The 24,310-nt window shown below is 30.3% G+C and overlaps 2 long non-coding RNA genes across 2 annotated transcripts; both read left to right on the top strand.

The window, feature by feature from the left end:
* Positions 1-3,500: 3,500 nt before the first annotated feature.
* On the top strand, positions 3,501-5,814 carry LOC11407735 (uncharacterized). Its single transcript, XR_003008956.2, has 3 exons — positions 3,501-3,624; positions 4,576-4,749; positions 5,502-5,814. It is a non-coding gene; the product is annotated as an uncharacterized lncRNA (long non-coding RNA).
* A 15,818-nt stretch (positions 5,815-21,632) lies between these two features.
* On the top strand, positions 21,633-22,422 carry LOC11406207 (uncharacterized). The gene is made up of 2 exons (XR_003009594.2): positions 21,633-21,824; positions 22,077-22,422. It is a non-coding gene; the product is annotated as an uncharacterized lncRNA (long non-coding RNA).
* Positions 22,423-24,310: the final 1,888 nt, after the last annotated feature.

Here is a 24,310-nt window from a genome sequence, read left to right as displayed (position 1 = left end):
TGTTCGGTTCATGAAAATAAAATACATAGGAAAATATCTGTCACTCATTAATGCCAAAAAATAGACTAGCCAAATATTTGTCATCAATAATTATAAAAAACAAAACATGTAACTAATATCAGTCATTGATAATCAAGTTGCTTGGATTCCAGTGGCAAGGAGCTCCTTCCAAAGACGTATCCGTAGAATATCAGGTTCTATTTTCAGGGGGAACAATGTTTGGCCAGTGCACATACTTCTACGCATGAGCTGAATTAATCGTCTACCTTTGATGAATTGGAAACCGGTGCGAAAGCAAAATAAATAAAAATATATTTGTCATTGATACATAAAAAGAAACAGAAGAAATATTTGTCATTTGATAAATAAAAAAACATTGAACAAATATACAAAAGTAATATTTGTTAATAAATATAAAAAAAATGGAACACATAATGTATGTGAAGAAAAAATTTCTTTAATTAATATTAAAAAATAAGACAAACTTGTCATCGATAAATGTAAGAAAAAAAAACGAAACAATTATTTGTCTTTGATAAATATTAAAAATAACATGGGATAGTTTCCTAAAAATGTTTTTAATATCATAAAAAAAACGCGAGACAAATAATTGAACTATGAAATCATATTCGCTTCAAATTTACAAAGTTAATTCTTAAAATTCGGTAAACAAATTAAAAATCAAACCACGTTAATCATAATCATTTCATTCAATTACATTAAAAGTTAGCAACAAAAATTAGTGAAGAAAAAAAATACCCTTTCATTCTCTTGTCATTAAATTTAATGACAAAACTATAGATACGTTTCACAATTTTTTCTCTCCAATTTTTTTGTTGTTGTCTACAGTGGAATAAGAGTCAGTTATTTCTTTGACGAGTCTACCGAGTAATACATGGATCTTTAGAACATCAGACTTAGTCAACACTAAGTGAAATTGGACATTGAGGCAACTAACGCATGCTCTGTATTTATAGTGACACTAAACAAAAGGAATGATGGACACAAAGACACATTTTAAGGGAGTTTGCGCACATTGAACTTTGTCAACATATCATGTTGTGAAATGGACAGCTACTAGCCGAACGTGGGTGCCACATACCCCTTCAATGAGAGAAAGCTTACGCACTACCTGCACAAATAGTTGGGTAAGGCTAAACATTGTAGGTCATGTCGTGGTCAGTAATAATAATTTTGCCTATAAATACTCATCTTTACAATTTGATAGGACATACAATCAATCAAACTCAAATTATTTATGTAATTTTATAACTATTTTTCTGTCTTTATTTACATGCCTTTTTTTAGCTAAGTCGTTAAAAACTTCAAAAACATTGTATTTAACGCTCTACTGAAATTATTAATGAATCCATAAATTTGAGACAAAATTTTTTCTCCGATCTAATCGTTTGATATAAGGAAATCAAAGTTGAGAACTATAAATTAATATCTCGGCTAAACTTCTTAGTTCCACATCGGTTGATAATTCAACTTTTCTGGTATTGTTAAGATAGTTAGAGTTTATTAATATTAATTGGTTATTTAGAATTAGTTAGAGTTAATTGGTTACTCAATTAGTCAGTTTAGTTTAACTCTATAAACAGAAGTATTACGTACAAAAATGACTATATTTAAATCAATATAATTTCCGATGAACTTTACTTGCATTTTAGCTATAAAGCTCTTTTATCTCTTTTTCTTCTCATACTTAAGATCTTAATAAGTAGTTTTAGAGTAAACATTACAAATTCTCCAAGATAATTTTAAAAAACGAGATTCTCCTACGTTATAAAATTGGACAGTTGACATGGTTAATTTCATCCATGTTTTGTTGACCATTTATAGTGATAGCTACATATTATATACATTTTTTTGGATCTTCTTGACTTCATTCAAATCCACACTGTTTACTATATTCTTTTAGTCAAGGTGATGATCGAATATAGTGTGAACATGATCCTCTGGATTTATTTAAATCATGGTAAACTTAAACTTTATAAGAATAAGCAAAAAATACAAATCAACAAATAGACAAAACAAGTTTGGCAAATAATTTAATTCATCTACACTTTCATTCAATTATAATCATCCGATCATTAAAATAGATTGATTTTAATTACTTTTAAAGTTAAACATATGACTAATTGTGATTTGTCGACATTTTTTTTATACGCTGACAACATATCAAAATTAAATTCTTTAGCAAACCGAAGTGAGGAATAATCTATGCATGAATTAAAACCGTAATGTTTTCGTGAGCTTAACTTATTTAACTCATTTGGTAAGGAATAATGCATAATATATGTAGGGGTCGAAGTTCGAATCCCAAACACCCCATTTATTCACGATCGCTAGATTACTTGCAGAAAAGAAAGAAAAAAAAACATAATAATATGGCTTCTATGTGTCTGGGTTGTTTGGAATGAACGAAATAACCGTCTGTTTAATCATGTTGTTACCCCCATCCCTTGTTTACTTGATAAGGTTAAATTGATGTCTTTAGGTTGGCTGAAAGCTAAAAAAGCTACCTTTGTTTTTGGAACTCAGCAGTGGTGGTCAAGCCCTCTTGTTTGTTTGGGTATTGGCTAATGTTTTTCTGTTGTGTCTTGTTAGTAACCGTTGTAACTCTTGGTTTCTGAGGTAGTCGCAAAAGGCACACCTTATGCGTTTGGGACTGCCCTATTTCGTATATAATTCTATTTTGACTTGTTCCAAAAGAATTAATTAACAACATGCGTAGTCAGTATTGGCAATCTTGACACCGTAATATATTTTGCCGTTTAATCTTGTTAACATGAATGTTATATGTTTGTTCATATATTCATAATTTTTGTTTTTAGCGACATGTGCCCTAACAATTTGAATAAATCAACATCATTTATCTATACTATATATAAAGAAAACAACTTCTTTTAGTTTTTTTAGGCTGACTTTTTCTCTTTTCAAACATACCTTTATTTTTCAATACAAATAACACGTGTAACAAATAGATAAGAATAAATTTAAATATGAAAAAAATGTAACAAACATGATATGATGAATATATATATATATATATATATATATATATATATATATATATATATATATATGTCTGATTTTATTCTTTATCATTTAAATAGTGTAAGAGACTATAAGTATATTTATACTTGTTTTTTCTTAAACAACTTTTTATATAATAAAGATTGTTGTCGGTATCATTAAAAAATTAGATTATATTTTTTTGTTATATTGTTGGTGTCATTGAAATATATAATCATGTTAGTTTAGTTTGTTATATCTTGAAAGCAACAAACATTTATATTTTTAGTTTTAATCAAAATTAAAATTTCATAAAAAAAAAAAAAAAAAAAAACGCACAGTAAATAAATGGTTGGCACAGTGTTTTGTGGATAAATAGCCAAACACATAGGTTGGCATAGTGTTTATTTTGTACCGTGCCATTAATGAAATTAGTTGAGACATGGCTCTTTCACTTCTATAAATAACATGCTCTTGCACCATTGTTTCTCATCCCAGCAGAGAACAAAGTGACACAACAAGCGTCTTGTTCTACGAGAGTTAGAGAGAGAAAAAATAGTTTCTCCTAGAGAGTGTTATTGTTCTCCTATTTACAAGAGACTGGTAATTATACTCTTCTTATATATATAGATCTTGTAATTTCTTTCGGTTAGTGAAAGTTCTCTACTCTTATCTGTGGTTTTTTTTCTTATTTATTGAGAGATTTCCACGTAAATTATTGTATGTTATGTTCCTCTTTTCTCGTCTCTTATTCTATCTGTGTGATAATATTATGTTACTTTGATACCCAACATGTGAGTGTCTGTCTTTTCACTAGTTTTTAATAATAAAATAAGCATGCTTGTCCACAAAAAAAAAATGCATAATTCAGTCATGGGATCTTCATAACTTTATTTTGTGCTTTCTGAAGTCCATGACGAACTACTAGTTCGTTCTTGATTATAGATAGTCCACAGTTACTTCCTCCGTCCCATTTTATTCGAGTCTTTTTTTATTTCTTTTCACACATATTAATAAAAAAGTGTATAAGTGAAAGAGAGAGAAAAATAGTTTCGAGTGTCTTGTCAAGTATTGCTGCATTCTTTCTTATCATAAATACAAAGTAGAATATATTGAATTGAGAGTGATGAAAATAATATTAATTAAAGTTATAATTGGAAAAAGTAATTATTATTGTATTGAAAAGTGAAATGAGTCAATTTTTTTGGGACAATATTATTTTGCAAATGACTCAGTTATTATGGAACAGATGGAATATTATTTTAGTCACGGTGATGATATATATAGTGTGTATTTTATTTTTTGATGATGATAGTGTGAACATTATCATATAGATTTATTGGAATATAGTAAACTCAAACTGTAATATACATAAATACAATACAGAGAAAGAAAAAAAAAAAAAAAGACAACGAGTTTAATTAGCAAAAGGAAGGGGCATTCATGCATAAATTATTAAATAATAAGAATTCTTTAACAATCTACATTATTTTAGTCAACATAAAACCTCAATCATGTTCTTTAAATATCACTTTCTTCTTACTTATTTTGCAGCAATTATTCAAATTCACTAGAGTTATCTCATCAATTTGCAAGGCAAAACCCATTATCACCTTTGCATTTGTGCAAATTATTCATCATGGTTCGTCTATTGGGAAATTTTACACAAGAAAAACTTGTCCAAGTGCTGAATTCTTCTATGTCAAGCCAAGTTAGATCCTCGTTCAAGTAACTAATTTCTTCTTTCTTAAAAAAAAATATATATTTTTTTTAAAAATAATCCCACAGCCAATGAAATAGTGACACATGTCCCAGAGTTAACATGTGTCACTTTGTCATTGGTTCTGAGATTTTTTTAAAAAAATAAAAAATATATATATATATATTAAATTTTTTTATAAAAAAATAATATATATTTTTTGTAAAAAAAAAAAAAAAACTTAAATGCTCAAACAATTTTTTTTTAGTTAGAGGACCAAAGCGATATTAACTAAATACTTAAGGGACCAAAAGAACAGCCTTCTTTTTATTATTTCCCCCTTCTTTTCCTTTTTGTTTATTTTAAGTTTTTCATTTGAACTAGTACGATTTAATATGATCTAATTTCCTAGTAGTTTGTTTTCTTTTCTATATATCAAATTTGCCATTAGACAAATCTAATTGTCAACTAGATATATTGGGTTCGACAAAAAGAAAACTAAATATATTGGAGATCATCTAATATGGACCCAGTCCTCAGGTACACCCAACTATTTGTTAGTAAGTTTTAATAAAATATTATAGTTATTCTCCATTTTATATTATTATAAATTCATTTTATGCTGAAAAATTAATTTGATAACAAAATGCTATTTTTTTACTAAAAAAAAATCCACTTTGTAAGATAATATAGGGCTTGGTTGTTGGTGTACTAAAAATGATAAAGGTTTTATACCATTTTTTTAGTAATTATGTATTTATTGTTTTTTGTTTGGAACCAGAACAACACGTGGTGGATCAAGGAGGTCAGACCTTAGCAATGGGAGTGGTGGACAAATTAATAACATTGGAACAAAGAAGGAGAAGGAGGGTGTTAGCAAGGGAAAGAGAGAAATCAAAAGCCCCGCTTGGATGAAGGATTTCTATCGTTACTGAGGGGGTGCAACTATCACTAGCTTTATTTTATTATGTAACTATTAAAACACTATGTTATTGTCTTCTAGGCCCAATAGTAGGCTAGCCCTAGATATAAAAGTGTAATGTTGTCTCCGCCTTCAACAGAGAATGAATTGAATGCATTTTATTTGTGTTTTATTTTCCTTTGCAACTTAGATCTTGTGTTAACCTAGAACCATCTATCATTGGTGTTTTCATCTTGAATCTCAATGCCTCCTAAACCTGCCAATTCAACTCCCAAAGATTTGGATGAAGTTATTCAAGCCACCAACTCCCACATTGAAGAAGCCATATGAGCCACCCATCTTCATATTGATGAGCGCTTCTCCAGCTCCAATCAACACCTCGATTCCCGGGTCACCATGGCTCAACAGCGGCTGGATAATCAAGACCAGGTTCAAGAAACCCGCCATGAATCTCTGAAAGCCTATCTCACTGAACTCATCAAACAAATCCATCCTTCATCTTCATCCAACCACACTGTGACTTCCACCACATCTCCTATTTCGTCACTCCGTCAAACAATTTCATGTCTTTCTATTCCATCTCCTTAATCTCTTTGTCTACGATGAACATGAGTGAGCAGATTTCTTTGTCTTGGGATTGTTGGATGAGTCTAATGACCTAATCCTATCAAACCAAGCCTAGAACCCTAATTTTATGTAGATCTATTTTCTAATCTAATCTCACCGTTCTTAATTCATATTTCAAATACTAATTGAAGGATCGAAAGATGAAGGTTAGTATTGGAACATGTGAGATTAGACAAGGTTTACGAAACATGAGAATAGTCTAGTAAACCTTGAGACCTTAAAAGTTTTGTTCTTAATGGGTGTCAATAGCAATCAACCATGATAATAGGCGTGATTGCCGTTAAAATACACTTATGCATTTCGAGAGGAAACATAAAATACATTAGAGAAACTTGTATTTAGAAACGGATTAAACATAAGATTTAGATATAGGTTTGGATTGTGAGTGATTTGTCATTATGATGAACCAATAATCTCGAGGCGCTTTTTATTATTATTTTATATCAAACAAATTTGCTAAAAATCCAAACTTTGAATCTTTCAGCTAATCACCATTAGAAAGAGAATCAGTAATTACAATAATTCCATGTGGAACGATATTATTACTACTTTGATAGAACCGTGCACTTGCGAATTTCACACATCATCCGACATCTGAACCCCCAACCAAGAAACAAAAAGAAATTATCTTCGATATGTCACCATTGTGGTAGATATGGTCACATTAGGTCGTACTGTTATAAATTGTATGGATATCCTCAGCCTCATGTCCAACCAAAGGTTAGTGGTAAGAGTGTTCAAGCTAGGAAACAATGGAAACCTAAAACTCCTAATGAAAGTCCTTCTGTTACTTCCTCTGCGTCGATTAGTGTTCCACCTGTTTTAAATAAGTCGTGCAATCTTGTTCAGTCTAGTTTGAATGTTGCTGATGTTGATAAAAGTGTTTTTGTGTCTGATTTTAAAACTGCTATTGCACCTGATATTGTGTCTGATGTTACATCATCCCTGGTTCAACCTGATCAAATAAAGTCTGAGTCAGCCTCTAATAATGAAAAATCCCAAAGTAAGATGGTAATTGATGATGAGGAGGAGGAGAAATTTTCTGATCATGAGGATGTTAATTCTGTGTATGTTGGCAATGAGAAGGATGGATCAGAAAATGATGACCAAAGTATGTGGAGTTTTCTTATGTTCTAATCTTATGTTTTGCAACTACTGTTCTTTGTTTTCTGTTACTGCTTGCATAGGTAGCTTGTCAGATTTTATGGCTAAATGGGGAGTACATAGCTATTTTGATTTTGGTGGTATGTTTCTGATGTTGTCTCTGATGTTGAAACATCCTTATTTGGCTATGAAGTTGCATGGTTAGTATGTCTATCATTCTATTGGAAGTATATGTATGGCAGAATTGCATGTGTTTGTTGTTACATGCATGTTGCCTGATGTTGATGTGCCTTGTGATGTTGAAACATCATATCTGTCTATTTTTGATCTGCTTTTGAAGTTTTCCTGCATTTGGTATGCTTTTGAAGTTTTACTTTATTATTAAGCATGCATGCGTTCAGGGGTAGTAGTAGTAGATCCCTGTTAGTATTCACTCTTAAGTTGTTATATTGAGAGGGAGTGATACTATAAATTGTGCTTGGTTGTGCTCAAGCTGTATGGCAGAATGTGGTATAGGATGTTGAAACATCTAAAATGACAGTTGCATGTATGTATGGAAAATTTATTTTTTCCTTGCAGATGGGAATTTATTTTTTCCTTTCTGATGTGGTGAAGAATGTTGGAACATCCAGATAAGTGTTGCTGTGTTTGTGGAAATTTATTTTTCCCATTCTGGTGTGTTTCTATTTTGATTCTGCTGCTGCATGTCTCTGAAGTTCTTTAGTGATACTCTTTTCTCTCTTATCTACGTATTTTCATTTGAAGAATTTTTCTGAAAATAATCGAAGTGGATGTTAGGAGTTTTGTTATACTTCTTCAAGTCTGAATGATTATGATGTGACTGAAGAATTATTTATATGGTATCTCTTTAGTAGTTATGCATGTTGTGTTCCTTTCTTCATAGATGCTTTCTTTTGATGATTGAAGAAATAGTTGTGAGGTATCTCTCTACCTTGTTTGTTTGGCCTTAGTTTGTTTTAGGCAAAAATTTGCTAAATGGAGAGATTGTTAGGTATTTGAGTATTGACCTCATTGTTGCTAAAACAAATACTCATGTATGATGTTGGATATAATGTTCCAACATCTTGTCACGGTTCAGTGTGCCCTGTTTATGTGCCTTGGTTTACGCGTGCTTTATCTTTTTAAGGAAACCGCGCCTTATTTCTTGTTGGCCAAGTAACATATTTTTGTCCAGAATCAGCTGGGTTATTTGTTCCTAAAGTATAGACAATATTTTAGGGATCTTTGGTGGTGTTTTGGGTAGTTTCTAAAGATGTTTCTACTTTTTAGGAGTTGTTATATTTGTTACTGATTTGTTACGTGGATCAGCTTGAGGATCTACAATTGTTCTGAAGCCCAACATGACTATTTAGCATGTATTGCTTCAGTATATATACAAGACTGCAAGACCTATTTCATAATTGAAGCCGTCATATCAAAAATAGGGTTTTTAGGGTTGTGAGTCTTTGTTATTTGTGAGCCTTTTCTTGTATCACTTTGATACATGATAAGGACTGAGTTTTTGTGTTTGTTAATTGTGAGCCTTTCTTGTATCACTTTGATGCAAGCATATGACTATTTTATTGAGTTGTAAGTTGTTGCTACTCCTAAGCTTTGAAGCACGGAGGTAGTTTATCTTTGAAGGTAACTTCACCATATTGAGTTGTAATCTGATAATCACAGGAGTTGTGATTGATTGAGGGAAGTGGGATGAGATCTAAGATCTAGGAGTTCCTAGGTTGAAGTCAATACATGTAGGTCCTAGGTCTAGAGTTGTAAACTTGGAGTTTGCTGAGAACTTAGAATAAGGACTACACTAGTGGATTTCCTTCCTGGCTTGGTAGCTCCAGAGTAGGTGTGTTTGTCACCGAACTGGGTTAACAATCCTCCTATGCTTTTTACTTTCTTGTCTTTTACGTTTTCATTATTTTATTTATTTCTGTTAGCATGATGTTCTAAACATTACATTCAACATTCGTATTTTGTATCTGGTGTTGGAACATCACATAGAACATCTGAAAGCTAACACACCAGAATTTCAAAATTGAAAAAGGTTAGTGTCAAACATATAAGTTAAAATAAAAGATTCGAAACATAAAAATAGTCTAGCTTATCATGACGTGATATAGGGTGGTTAAGCTTAACGAATTTACCTAGTGAGTCCACCATGAAAATATGATATATCGTAGTTTAAAACACGCTTTTGCATATCTAAAAAGGGACATAGGTTATATTAACTTACCTCAGTTTTAGAAATTTGATTTTAATTGTGAACAAAAAGAATTGAGATTGAATTAAGTTTCTATCATTGTGATTAACTAATGATATTAAGGCGCTTTTAACATTATTGCATTTTCAATACAAAATCAATCTCCAAATATATAATATTTTGATCTAATCATCTTAGAAAATGTAATCAGTAGTCAAAAATCATTTTAGATCGGACTATGATGAAATGGTACTAAATGTTTTTTTTTTTTTATAGAATCCTTGAAAGGGTCGAAGGGGATTGGAGGTTGATGGAAGTTGATGACAGTCAGTCATTCGCTATTTTTAGAGTCTTTTTTATATGTATTTTGATCACAAATTGGAGTTCACAAGGCAACTTATGCAGCAAAAGAGTAGAAAACTGAAGAAAATACAAAGAAGAGAATCGTGTCACGATTTGGTAAAAACGTGACACGATTTTAGAAGACCAAAATCAAGCTTCGACATTGAAGAACTCGTGTCACGTTGGCATAATCGTGGCACGATCTGAGGAAACCCTAATTCAGTGATTGCATCGAGGAGAATCGTGCCACGATTTACTTAAATCGTGGCACGATTTTAGGCGGAATTTTGTGCCTATTTAAGCTGAAGTCTATTCCAAAGACAAGGGTTACGATTTGGAGAGAGCAAAGTGCAATTTTGAGACCTAAAGACGGCTAGGAGGGCGATTTCTTCATCCTTCTATCAGTTCATGTATGTTTTGATTTCACTATTGATTATGCTATTTGTAAACTCGGAGATGATTCTTTGTAACCCTTATTGAACCATGTTGTTGTGAAACTCTATTTATTGTGAATGACAATCTAGTTTTGATTCAATTCAATTGTTCTTAATGCTTTTTATATCCTGATCAAATATAATCATGATTTAGTGAGAATGAATGACTACTAACCATAGCTTTCTACTTAGACAGAATTGAATTGTTCTAATAATCATGGTTAGTCTAGGAATGGATAATCCTTTATTAGTGATATTAGGTTAACGTTCTTAAAACCTTCAAAGATTATTAGACCACCTAAGGAATTAGGGGCTGTAGTTTGAGAAGAGGGTCCTAACTCAAGGGATTGATTAGGACTATTTTGTTAACTATCGTGGAACTAGAAAATCATTCATAAGAATAGATGCAGTATACCAATTAGGGGAACATAGATGATTCGAAAGACCTGATCTCATCTCTCTTCATATTTTCTAACCAAATCTATATTTTCTTACTCAATCTTTATTTTTTGTTATTTAATTTTATGCAATCAAATAAAATCTAAACAAAATAATTTATACATCCTAGATATTTACTTTATTTCTAAATTGAGATTAACACAGTTCTTGTGGGAACATATTTTTTATTACTTCGATACGTTTTTAGTACACTTGCTAAAAATATCTATCAGAAGTACAAAAGACCATGATGATCGGTCCCTTTTTACATGCCCCAATAGAGATGAAAGATGTAGAAAAAAGTCGTAACATTCACATACTTTGACGAAGACAAACATATACCCCCACTGTGAGGGGTCAACCTTTGGTGCATTTAAAACCGCTATAAATACTAACTCATGGCATTGGTTCAGGAACACTCACTTCTCACTCTATAATCCCTATATATATCACCCGTGGTAATTACTAATTTGACCGTCGGAGTGTATGTATGTACATCATCCTTCTCCAGAGAAGATTAAAGTTGCTACTAACGAAGGTCCTACACTCAAAAGACAGTCATCACCGCCGTCTAAAGATATCCAGGTTTGTAGGATAATTGATTATTAATAAGATAATTTCAGTTTGTTTTATCTATAGATATTAATAATATATTCTTAGAAATTAATGCATGCATCATCCAATCAAAAATATCATCATTTGAAAATTTATTTCACACTCTCAATTAATTAATGTCTACAACTACTCAACACAATTGATATATACACCTACACAAATATCTATGTAATGAATTATAGATGTTTTTGTATATATGAACTCAATATTGAGAGAGATCATGTATGGTAGGGAGCTCTTCCAAAATCATCACATAGACTTAGTTAACCGAGTATTGACTACTTACGTCATGTACCTAGGACCACCCATCATCTAGATGAGTAAAGAAAATTTCACTAAGGCTTTGTTTGCGAGTTTAGAGGGAAATGAAAGGAAATACCTTTATAAAAAGGGAAGGAATAAGTGGAGAAAATAGAGAACATTTGAAGAAGGGACTTTGAGGGGCTTATTTTTCTTCAAAATATAAAACCCTCCTCATTTGGGGAACTAAAAAATTATATTGAAGGAGGATTTTGGGGGGTTTGAGAGGGTTTATATGAAGTCTTCAAATTTAATATATGTTGTTATAATATTCTTAAATCAAATATATATTAATCATAAGCATTAATTTATCCGTCTCTAAAAAAATATCCTTTCAAAAAATCTGAAAGATTTCTCAATTTTTCTCTATATTTCTCTCCCCTCAAAGTCTTTTCTTCCCCTCCCCTCCAAACTCTCAAACAAAACCTAAGGTGATAAAGAAGATGTGTAACCAACTAATCTTACCAAACAAATAATGCTATCCTTAATAAAAAATTACAAACCCAAGTTTCCGTCCTACTGACCCAATTCACCCACAGTCTTTTTTTGATACTCTTCCGGCGAATAAAACCTTAGAAAATTACACATAAATTAAAGACAAGTGAGCAACAGGTTGTCCAATTAACCTTGGCAAAATTGTTCCTCTTAAAATCTACATTCATAGATCTATAAAACACAACATTACAATGCATTTTTTAAACTCTTTGTAGAAAATCCATAACCTTTGATGCTAGAAAGACAAAAGTGTCAAACACAAATATTTCATGGTATAAGATCATGTTGATTCTCAGAGCACGTTTTCCCATGTTTGACGACTTTATTACTTGACGCAACTTTGAGGGTTGCTTGTCCCAAAGAAAAAGTCTCAAACCTCAATCCCACAAGTTAAAAAAACCACATGTAAGTCCACACATATATGTTTTCCTACTACCCACCCGTACATCAAAATATTTATTGGCCTAAATAAATTAGTTGTGGGATTTATCATTTTGTTTTGTAACATTTTCCCAAATAAACCACTGGATTTTTTTCCGTCAATTGGCATAATGGCTTGTCTCACACCCTACAAGCGTAGAGACGTGAGGAATTCAAAATTTGAACCTCAACTCTAGATATCAATTTCAAAATTTGAACCTCAACCCTGGATATCAATTTTTATGGATCACAGCCAAGCTGCATTTACATGATAAACCACTTGAACTTTAACAAATTTAAACATTTTATTTGACCTCAAGTTAATACTCTCTTCGTCTCTATATTTAAGCCTTTTTAGATTTTTTTATTTTTAAAGAAACATTGTTTGTGCAATTAATATTCTACTTTGTGTATTAATATTATCAAATTGTCCTTTGTTTGTATGTGCTTTAAATTTGACATTTTAAAATAAAAACATGTAGTAATTTAAAAAGATGTTTATATTTAAAAACAAATTTTTAGTTAAATAAATGTTTATATATATATATAGAGAGAGAATATACTTTTTCAATTAGATAATTAATGTGGATAGTCCAAAAAGTCAAGTCAACCATGGCCAAGTCTTCTTTCATAATATTATTATAGTTCAGAGCTAGGTTAATTGAGCACCACTTGAAATTAGGAATTATCACCATGCCAGTTCACATGGTTTTTCATCCACACTAACTGTGTACTTGTTTTTGGATCTTTGTGACATTATTCTTCGCTTTCTGAAATCCAAGTCAACCCAATCTAATTGTTAAAAAAAAAAGACAATTAATTTATGCATGAATTAAAACAATAATATTTATTTGACAACCTGCATTATTGAGTCAATATTAAACCTCATATTCTGTATAAATATTATGATTCATTTATTTTAGTTAACCTTAGTACGTGAGTTTTCAACAATATATTAATAGACATAGATAAGTAAATGTGGTATAGTTTGTCCCATGCAAGCAGCCGAATTGATAAGTTGTAGAAACACTTTGCAAAAATAATTTAAAAATAAGTTGTAGACACACTTTATATAGATTCACGAATCAATGTAAAGATTTATCATATATTCTGTTGGTGAATAGTGTGTGTTGTCCAACGATCATAAATGCACCGAAAGATTTTTTTCAACCAATTTGGGGATTAGACATTATTGACCGAACTTCATTAACAATTTTGTGTGTTATTATTCCATATTTATTTCACTTCCACTTAATCTGACTATGGTATTATTTATTTTTTTTGACAATATTTGTTTGGTATAATTGTTAGTTATATTCTGCAAATGTATCAGTAAATAGTGTATGTACAAAATATAAATTATATATGGGACGATTGTTTGTGACTAATCAATTAACTAAATTTAATTTTTTTTATATCTTATAAATAAAAATGGAAATAATTGTATAATTGTAAAATAGTAATTATAATTTTTATTATAAAAATCATAGAGGAAACAAATGTATGTCACTAAACGGTTATTAAAAAAAAAGTATTTTTTTTAATATTTTCTGCATATACAAAAAAAAAACAATTATAATATACTACCAACTATAATTCTTGTACACTTTATTGTTTTCACGTATTTTTTTTTGGAAATGAGTCACTAAAAACTATATTCGTTAAAGCCTACACCCTCCAATCACTAATATAAGTAAAAGTTAATATTTTAGATTCATTCATTAGTCAATTAATCAATTGACTAATGTTTCTCATTAGTCGGAAGAAATGTTTCTCATTAATCAATTAGTTAAATTTAATTTTGAAAGTCGATAACCATTTATTCTTTATACGATTTTTTGGTGGTGGTTGGGACTTGAACCCCGAACTTGCATATTCTATGCATTGTTCAAACCAACTGAGCTAAGCTCACGTGGACTATTATTTATACTCTTAATACAATGTGGTACATTTTCAACTATCAATACATTAAAAAAATAGTTCTCCACTTTCCTATTTTGTTCATAGCACTCAACGGGCATATTGAAATTTTCAATGTCAATTTACACAAGCAAACATCACTCGGTTGTACGCTCGGTCCATACAAATAAAATACATAACAAATATTTGTGACTCATTAAACTCTCCCTCTCCAACAAGTCGGCCTTAATTTTTTCTCTCTAGGTTTTCTCTTACTGTTTCTTCATTGAGGGGTGGTTTTGGGTCAATTCCTCTTCATCTTTTTCTCTCTATTTCAATCTAAATAAGTGATTTTCACATAGATCTAGTTTTTTTCTTTTTGATTTCATCAGTGGCGGTTCTACTGTATGGCGACCACGGGCGGTCGCCCAGGCTCGAGCGATACTTTTTGCATATTAGACTCATCCCAAAAGCCCATTAACACATTTACAAAAAGAAAAATTTGGGCAATCTGAAAATTGTCACACGCAAATAGGTCTTGGAATTTTATTTAGCACACTATTGACGGGTTCATCTCTCTTATTTTAACGGGTTAATTGTTCAAATTGACTCTGTAATATACTTTATGTTTGAAAAATGACCCAATAAAATACAAAACATATATTCTAGCATTGTAACTTGAATTTTTTTCTTATTTAATTTTGACCACCCTATAATATACGTGTAGTCTAGAAATGTGACCTACATGTTGAATTTTTTCACTATTTTTTTCATACATGTTTAGCACGTTAAAATATAGCTTTACACAAAATTAAATTTCTTCGACTAGGGATAAATTAATTATGAATTTTTATTCCCTCATAATTATGAATTTCTTAAACAATTTATAATTAATTTGTATCTCGTTTAAAAATTACAAAATTTCATTGTGAAGGTTCTTATCATGTTCTAGTCATGCCTACAAAATTAGGGAACTAAATTTGACTTGTGAGTATACGCTTACGCGAAACAAAATTTCAATTTTGCACGTTTCAGTTGAAAAATCAAAACAAATTTAAACGACTTCGAAATGGTATGAAACTTTACATATCCTTTTTATGTATTTTTATAGATGTCTCTGCAAATAACGAGCTTAAAATTCGATTTATAGATCGAGATTTCCGTTGTTTTGTTTTTTGAAAAATTCAATCTCTCAGTTGCTTTTTTGGACTTCGCGTATGTTATAAATAATAAAAATCTTGAATTACATGGTCAGAAGAATACATGTTATTTAATTACAGGGACAATTTTCAGACTTCACGTATATTACGTGGTCAATTTCAATTAATAACCCTATTTTAAATTGTATTTTTGTTGACGAAATGATAAACCTCCTTTATTTCGATTTTTTTAGGATAAAAAAATAAAAATATAAAAAAAAATTCGATTTATGATTGTTTATATATTATGTCACATATGAGTTTATGATTAATTTTTTGCCCGGGCTCCATAAATTTTCTGGCTCCGCCACTGGATTTCATCATCTAAGTGTGGTGGTTTGTTGTTCGTCGTCTTGTGCGGCGTTGTTTTATTTCCCGTATTCGTGCGGTGTTCATTTGATTTATATTGAAAGATCGATTATTAAATCAAAGATTTTGTAGGCATTATGCCGTTATATGCTATTAACTTGGATGATGTGAGTTTGTTCGCAGATTCATCATTTACGTTTTTAGCGGTGTACAATGATGTAATCTCTCGATTTGAATGAATGAATATCATTTTGTTTTTGTCAAAAAAAAAAAAAATGACTCAATAATATAAAAGGAGTAGATCCTTCAAAAAAAATATAAAAAAATAGTTAGGCCAGATATTTGTCATCAATGATTATAAGCGAATTAAATGATAAATATTTGTCATTGATACATAAAAGAAACACAACAAATATTTTGTCATTGATAAGTAAAAAAAACATTGAACAAATATTTGTAAATGATACATAAAATAACACAAAAGAAATTAGTGACAAACACTTTCTCTAATTCTTTTGTCACTAAATTTAATGAATTTTTTGGATATATATCATAATTTTTTTCTCTGAAATTTTTGTTTTTGTTTTTACACCTAAAATTAGATATTATGTTAGCCAAAATCGAGAGATAGATAGGCGAGTTTCACACGTTCGGTAGCAGAATTTGGCAATCGCTACTATAGTGAAATAAGAGCCAGTCATTTCTTCTCGAGTCTATTGAAGAATACGTAGGTCTTTAGAAAACCAGCCTTAGTCAAAAGCAAAGTGAAACTGGACAATGGAGCAACTGACGCATGCTCCATATTTATAGCAACAATAAATGAAAGAAGTGATGGACACTAATTACAAACGTTCTAAGGGAGCCTGTACACCTTGAACTATGTCAACGAATCATGTTGTGAAATGGAGAGCTACTGGCCGAACGTGGGATAACACGTACTACCCGCACAAATAGCTCAGACAATCAATCAAACTCAAGCTATTTGCGTAATTTTATCTCTTTACTTTTTGATCTTTATCTATATACATTTATTAATTCAGTAGTTAAAAAACCTAAAAAAAACCTTGTATTTAGCGCTCTGCTAGGGTTGTTAAGGAATCCATAAATTTGAGGCAGATTTCCTTCTTCAACATATATATTCGATTGATGAAAGGAAAAGCATGGTTAATATCTTGACTAAATTTCAAGTTGGACAACAATTGATAATTCAACTTTTTCTAGTATTGTTAAGATAGTTGGAGTTTATTAATATCAGTTAGTTAGTTAGGATTAGTTAGCTTTAACAAGTTACTCAAATAGACCCAAGAGCACTTAGATGAGATGTAACGGGTCTCTTCTAGCTTAATCAAGGTCTTGGGTTCGAATCCAGCCTTGGGCATGCAACAGTGTTAAAACTTTTAGGGAGAGTCTGCCGCCCATTTAAGTCCCACAATGCTCGAGGAATTAGTTTCCGCAGTTGCGCGCGGAGGATACCCGGTTTACAAAAAAAAAAAAAAGTTACTCAAATAGTTAGTTTAGTTGAACTCTATAAATAGAAGTATTATATATGTACACAACGTTGATCAATATAATTTCCTATGAATTTGCCCAACTTTTGAAGAGTAAAATAAGAATATGAAGATGAAAAGAGAAACGAATTTATACCATCACCATCTTGTAAACAAGTAGTTTGAGAATAAACATTACAAATTCCCCAAGATAATTTTAAAACATGGTTTTTTATCATATGTAAATTTACACGTGTTAAAATGTTTCAAATAATAAGTTGTATTGTAATTTATGTATTTTATATAAAATATATAACTTTTTAAAAATGGACCAAGACAATAGATTCTCTTAAGTGAATTATATAGCTTCGATAGTCCAAGTAAACTTTTTTCCATTTTTTGAGGGATAAACTTAACCAAGTAAACTTATTCAAGTCTTCCTTTTCATAATATTATTTTATACATCAGAAATAGGATTTGGAATTTTAGGGTTTGGAATGTAGTTATAAGCATGCAACCAGTTCACATTGTTAACTGCATCAACGTTTTGTTGATTATTATTTCAATTTGTAGTGATATTATATAGAGCAATGATATTTGAACAATCATTTCTTGTGACAACTTGTTGGACAACTAACTTATACAAAGAAATTTAGGTAGTGACACAAAAATCAAAGCAATAGAGAGATAAAGTAAAAGAATAATGTGAGTATGAGAGAAAAAGTTGTCACAAAAACTGTCTAAAAATAGTTATTCAAATATCATTTTTCTATTATATATATGTATATTTTGGATCTTCTTGACATCATTCTGGGTTTTCTGAAATCCACACCGTTTACTATTCTTTAGTCAAAGGTGATGACCGTATATATAGTGTGAACATGATCATCTGGATTTATTCAAATCATGGTAAACTTAATTCAACAAGTGCTTTATAACTTTATTCTTTGCTTTCTGAAGTCAAAAAATTGTAAAATCGCAATTATAATCGATGGATTTTAACCAAAAAAATAATACTAAATATATGTTATAAATGGTATATAGTCATAAATGACTTAGTTTATAATAAATCGTAAAATTGCAATCAAAATTGATGGATTTTGCTTATTTTAGGATTCTACTAGGATTTAAATCGTTGAAGGTGAAGAAAATCGCAAAATCTTAAATTTTAACATTTAAGTCGGGATTTTGACAACAGTTACTAGTCACTGCTATTATTTTAGTCAAGTTGATGATATATATAGTGTGTATTTATTTTTTGATGATGATATAGTGTGAACATTCATATAGTTTTATTGGAATATAGTAAACTCAAACTGTAATATACATAAATACAATACAAATAAAAAAAGACAAAACAAGTTTAGTTAGCAAAAGGATGGGATATTCATGCATAAATTATTAAATAATAAGAATTCATTAACAATCTACATTAATCCTCAATCATTATTCAACAAAAAAAAAAAGTTAAACCTCGATCATGTTCTTTAAATATCACTTTCTTCTTACTCACTTTGCAGCAATTATTCAAATTCACTATAGCTATCACATCAATAAGGCAAAACCCATTATCACCTTGCACTTGTGCAAATTATTCATCATGGTTCGTCTATTGGGAAATTTTACACAAGAAAAACTTGTTCAAGTGCTGAATTCCATGTCAAGCCAAGTTAGATCCTCATTGAAGTAACTAATTTATTTTTTTATTATTTCCTCCGTAATTTACCTTTTTGTTCAAGTAACTAGATAAATGGACGTAGTTGAGGTTTGTCCTAGGCAAAAGTAGCCAAATTAACATAACTATTAATTATGTATTTATTGTTTTTTGTTTGGAACCAGAACAACACGTGGTGGATCAAGGAGGACAGACCTTAGCACTGGGAATGGTGGACAAATTAATAACATTGGAACAAAGAAGGAGAAGAAGGGTTTGGAAAACAACTCAAATATATCAGACTCAGAATGATAACAATGAATTGAAGCTAGCTTTAGTAAATTTTGATGTTTGCAAATTGAAAATTTTAGTTAAGATATTAGGTTGTTATAAATATTAAAGAGTGTTTATGACCATGACATTGGTCTAACTATTTTGTTCAAATGTCTTAAAATCGAGTAATTAATCTATATTGTATACATAGTATGTAGTTACCTAAATAGCTCAGAGAATGAAATCTGACATGACTTAGTCGCCTTTAAATCCCTCTCTTGAATAAATCAAAGCAATTCAATTGTCAATTGCACCCCTCCCTTTACATATCTTAATCATAATCGCAATAGTCAAGTTAAAATTATAACACAAGTCATCGGATACGAAAAATTGTCATCAAAACATACCTATTTTTTTTATAGATAACATGATTTATGTTTGTTTCATCTATAGATATTGATCATATTCTTAGAAATTTTCACAACATCCAATTAAATTTTATATATCATTATATATGTGCAAAGCTATTCATACTCTCCATAAAAGATCCTAGATGCATGTTTCCCCGACCTAGCTATCCAATTCACCCTCAATCATATTTTGATGCTTTATTATTGAATAGACAGAAAGGGAAGACAGAGGGCACTCTCCCTAACCCACACATCATGTCAAAATGATTAATTCTACAAACAATTACCATTAAAATGATTGAGAAATAGAAGTTGACAAAATTATCCTGAACTATCTACCTGTTCCAAAGCTGGTCATGGACCTTACTATTTTTAGTAAGTTTTAATAAAAGAATAGTTTTGTTCTCCATTTTGAGAGGTTGATATAACATAAACCCTAAATCTTTCCAAAAAAATAAAAAATAACATAAACCCTAATTAGTAAGATCAGGATAAGATTTATCATTTTGTTTGGGAACATTTTCTAAATAAACCACTTAAACTTTAACATATTTGACCATAACTGAATAGGGGTGTAAATGGATATCCGTGTCCACTCCATTATATAAATATGAAATTTGTACCCTATCCATATCCGTGTGGATATCCATTTAGCGGGTAATCCGCGAATTTTTAGGTATCCGTGGGTTTGTACAGATATCCATGGATAACATTTATAAAAATAAAATAAAAAATTTGTTTATTTATTTTTATTTAGCTAAAATTTAGAAACAAAGGTTCTTCACATGCATTTTCTTTTCTTTTTAGCAAAACATAATATTCATACATTACAATAATAACAAAGATCATTGACTCAACAAAAACATAAATAAAGTCCCTTACATTTAATAAAAATAAAGTTTTTTGATTTAACAAAAACATAAGTAAAGTTCATCATATTCAACATAAACCAAGCTTTTGATTCAACAATCCCAACCACTTTCACTTCCTTTTAAAGAGCGTAATAACTGATAACACTCACAATACCTAGAGTGTTTTCTTAGAAAAGTTGAATGATATTGAGGTTATTTATGTAATTTACTTGGTTTAATAGCGGATATGGATATCCGCTGGTGTGGATACAATTAAATCCGCATCCGTATCCATTAATTAGCGGGTAGTTACAAAATTCGTTTATTTTATCCATGCATATCCATTAAGATATCCACTCTGTGTCAGTGGCGGATTTTATATATCCACGAGTGCAGATTTTTTTCCATCCCTATAACTGAATACTATACATTTCTATTAGGTAATAATTAACGTGGATATTCCTAATCAAGTCAACTGTCAGAGTCTTCTTTCATAATATTGTTATAGATGAGAACTAGGTCAATTTAGCACCACTTGAAACTATGAATTATCAGTGTGCCAGCTCACATAGTTTCATGCACATTTTGTTGACTATTTCAATTTAGAGAAATTTATATTCTTTTTTGGATCTTCATGACTTTATTCTAGGGATTTCTAACTTCAAATGGCTGGTCCTTGTTATAAATAAATATACATAACGAGTCGAGACTTATTGCTAGTCAAGGTGATGAAAGTGTGAGCATGTATGGGTTGATAATTTCAATCATCATAGTAAACAAATCAATCAAAGAAGACAAAAACAAATTTAGAAAATTAAAAGGAAGGGATAATTTATGCATTAAGTATAAAATAATAAGAATTCATCAACAACCCACCAAATCATTGAGTCAACATTAAACTTCAATAATGTTCTTTAAATATCACTTTCTTCTTCCTCACTTTACAGCAATTACTCAAACTCACTAACTATCTCATAAGTTTGCAAGGCAAAAACCAATTTTAGCTTGCATTTTTGCACATTAATTCATCATGGTTCGTCAGTTGAGAAGCTTTACACTAACAAGCCTAGATCAAGTGCTGAATTCCATGTCAAGCATATTTAGATCCTCCTTCAGGTAACTAATATTTCATCTTTAATTTTAATAACTATAGTAAGCTTTAATATCATCTAATTCTCAACTATTATGAATGCATAACTAAACTCATACATACAATTAATGAATAAATATAGTAGAGTTGTGTTCCAAACAATCAGATAGACCAATAAGTCGATGGACCTTGCAAAATTAATTGGAAGGTTCAGAGTTTAAACTCCGAAAATTAACCTAACTACTAATTATAAAGTGATTATTTTATGTTGGAACCAGAGCGCGTGGCGGACCAAGAAGGTCGGAACTCAGCAAAGGGCCTGGTCCACAGATTAATAGCATTGGAACAAAGAATGAGATCAAGGGTTTGGCGAACAACTCAAAAAATTGAGATTCAGAATGATGACAATGGATTGGAGCTATCTATAGTACTAATACAAGCAGTGAGCAATAACAAAATATAGCTACTGTATGAAAATTTTGTGAAATTATAATTTAGAGTATTTGAGTGTTTGTCTTGGTTAGTGATTGTATAACGAATCATGTTGTATGTTGCTTGTAACTGTCTTTTTTCATTTTAAAAATAAATAAAAATCAAAGTAGATTAAAACTAAGCATGATTCAATGACTATAAAGCGTTCACAATGTTTCACGAAGAAAACTTTCACTCTATTTTGCTTTTTCCTTTAGGAAAACAAAAAATTGATGTGTTATTATTTCTTCAAGTTGTTAATTGTTTTAATTTACTTTTAGTTTGCTATTTTTTTTTTAAAATGAATTAAACCCAAAAATATCCGGTTACACTCAAATTTATTTAAAATTAAATTATAATACCTAAATTTTCTTTGTTCTTATAATTGGTGTATTCATCTCTCAAGCTAAAATTTCACACCTTTCTCACAATAAAAGGTTAGTTGAATTTCCCTTTGATCGTCTTTGTTCTTATAATTGGTGTATTCATCTCATAAGCTAACTTGATTGAAGCTTCAAGTGATTTACACGCTCAAGTCTTTTTCTTCATTTACATGAATTGATTTAACAATCAAAGAGCCAAATTTACGTGCATGCAATTTATCTCATAAAATAAAGGTTTACAGAAATTTCCTGGAGAAAAAAATAAAGGTGTGTGTGGCTTCTTACGTGATTTTAAATTACATGCAAGTTATAATTATGTATAAATTAAATCGACCTACTCTATCAAGCATGAACTTTATCAACCCACTTGGTCTGGTGATATTGGTTTGAGATCTGAGAGTGTGCTCCTCCTTGATGTCTCAGGTTCGATTCTCTTCGATGTCAATTTAGGTGGACTAATTTAACTTCTTCAAGAAAAAAACATGAAATTTATCATTTGAAAGTCAAATCAAACAAACACTACGATTATCGATAAGTTGTTATCCATTGCAACTTATTGTAAGTTTTATCAAAGAAATAGAGATGGGTCTTTGAAAGAAAAAGAAAAAAAGGAAGCGAGTGATGGATGAAGAGGAAATTAAATGAAGACGGAGTCAAAAGATGAGAAGTGGAGGAGACGGGTCTTCTTCTCACTTATTTGTTATATCAACTTTGTTCTATTAAAAAAATATTAGGAAAATTTGTTATATTCAATGCAAGACTTCTAAGTCATACTTGATATATCAAAGTTTAATACCAACGTTTAATATCATGGTTGGTCCGGCGATATGACCACAAAAATCAAAATAAATTTGATATTAGCACAAAAGCTCAATTTTGTTGCTTCTGAAAATTTGTGGCGGAACAACACTCGAACACAGGAAGCAATGGTCAAATATTTAAAAAGCATAAATGAATAAATATGTCTCCAGAATCATTTATTTCCACATTATCATTGCACATCAAACACGAAACTCCAATTACTAATTTAACACTAATCGTCACTCATATTGTCGTTTTCGCTACATTCGTTTTTGGTTGCAAGAGAAAACAAACGAAACAAAACGTCAAAAAACCTATTAGGAAACATTAGTCAATGACATTGAAGATAACCCGGGACAAGTATCCTATTATCTAACTAGAAGTTTCAAACTCCTAGCTAATAACTTGATAGGAATGTCAACACACACACTTGAAAACATGGAACAAGTGTCTGTAATCTAATTAGAAGTTTCAAACTCTTAACTCTTAACTTGATTGGAATGTTGACACACACATTCATTCTCAATGAATATTTTTTTTTTTATTATAAGGAGAGATTTCCAAAAATATATGTGATGAAACACATTATAAATATATTTAATTTTAATCACGAATTTATTAATGAATAAAATAATATTTTTCTCAAATAAATATGGTCATTCGTACCATTTTCATATAAGTCATTAGTGTGTAAATGCATTATTATTATTATTATTATTATTATTATTATTATTATTATTATTATTATTATAATTATTACTGGATCATCCACCCGTGCTGCCGCACGGGTCATATACATTGTAAGTGTAGTAGACAAAAGCAACATTTTATAATACAGTCCCAACTTATAATTTTAA

The sequence above is a fragment of the Medicago truncatula genome, chromosome 2 (assembly GCF_003473485.1).
Source record: "Medicago truncatula cultivar Jemalong A17 chromosome 2, MtrunA17r5.0-ANR, whole genome shotgun sequence".
Lineage (NCBI taxonomy): Eukaryota > Viridiplantae > Streptophyta > Magnoliopsida > Fabales > Fabaceae > Medicago > Medicago truncatula.
This window is presented reverse-complemented; position numbering and strand designations above follow the sequence as displayed.